This window comes from Chiloscyllium plagiosum, chromosome 12, assembly GCF_004010195.1.
Source record: "Chiloscyllium plagiosum isolate BGI_BamShark_2017 chromosome 12, ASM401019v2, whole genome shotgun sequence".
Taxonomy (NCBI): domain Eukaryota; kingdom Metazoa; phylum Chordata; class Chondrichthyes; order Orectolobiformes; family Hemiscylliidae; genus Chiloscyllium; species Chiloscyllium plagiosum.
The window spans coordinates 83088186-83089355 of NC_057721.1; the positions used below are offsets into that span (position 1 = coordinate 83088186).

The 1170-nt window shown below is 42.5% G+C and overlaps 1 long non-coding RNA gene across 1 annotated transcript in view; it reads left to right on the plus strand.

The window, feature by feature from the left end:
- Nucleotides 1-933, plus strand: part of LOC122555595 — a 57202-nt gene extending 56269 nt beyond the window's left edge. The window contains exon 3 of the long non-coding RNA XR_006313319.1: nt 703-933. This is a non-coding gene — a long non-coding RNA (uncharacterized LOC122555595). The remainder of the gene's footprint in view (nt 1-702) is intronic.
- The last annotated feature ends 237 nt before the right edge of the window (nt 934-1170 follow it).

The following is a 1170-nucleotide window of genomic DNA, read 5'->3' on the forward strand; positions in this document are numbered from 1 at the left end:
CTCCCATTCCACCAAGGATATGCAGGTCTTTGGATTCCTCCATCGTCAGACCACAGCGAAACGACGGTTGGATGAAGAACGCCTCATCTTCCGGCTAGGAACTCTCCAACCACAAGGGATGAACTCGGGTTTCACCAGTTTCCTCATTTCCCCTCCCCCCACCTTGTCTCAGTCAAATCCATCGAATTCAGCACCGCCTTCCTAACCTGCAATCTTCTTCCCGACCTCTCCGCCCCCACCCCAGTCTGACCTATCACCCTCACTTTGACCTCTTTCCACCTATCACATTTCCGACGCCCCTCTCCCAAGTCCCTCCTCCCTACCTTTTATCTTAGCCTGCTGGACAAACTTTCCCCATTCCTGAAGAAGGGCTTATGCCCGAAACGTCGATTCTCCTGTTCCCTGGATGCTGCCTGACCTGCTGCGCTTTTCCAGCAACACATTTCCAGTATCTACCATCTGCTTGAGCATAAGGCCACTTCAGAGTCAAAAGTGTCTATTGAGTACTTTTTAACAAGAAATAATCTGAAATTATCTTTGAAGCCTGGCCTCATGAACAAATAACAGCTTGTTTGTTCTTTGTTTAACACAAGCTGCTACTTACAGTCCAAAATTCATCTTTCAGCTCTTAGCTCGCAGTTCTGAAGAATAGTCTGAAGAACATGTGACATCGTGTTAACTCCTGTTTTTCTTTCTCCACAGATGCTGCCAGACCTGAGTTTTTAGCACCTATTATTTTCAATGCAACTTTTATTTGCCCTACAAGACGCTTATTGCTAAGAAGATGTCTACCCTCACATGTACTAAGCATCTAAAGAACCCACACACTTCGAAGATACCACAGCACATAAAACAGAAACTGGGAATTGAGTTTGTGTTCTTATTAAATCAATTGCCTACTATGATTAAACAAACCTGGCCTTTTCAGTTCAAGCCACCAAAATGTATCTTGCATCACTTTAATCTCGTATTTCACAATGGAAGAAAGAAAAATGTGTACAATCAAAGGATACCAAATAGATTTTCCTAGTTAATGAAATTAAGTTTTGAAGTGCAACAGTGTAAATGCACAGCTGAATGTAGCTATGAGGGAATATGATATCATAATTAAAGATTAATATTTCAGAGTCAGCAAGCTAGGAAAGCAAAAAATAGTGACAAGGTAGCAGT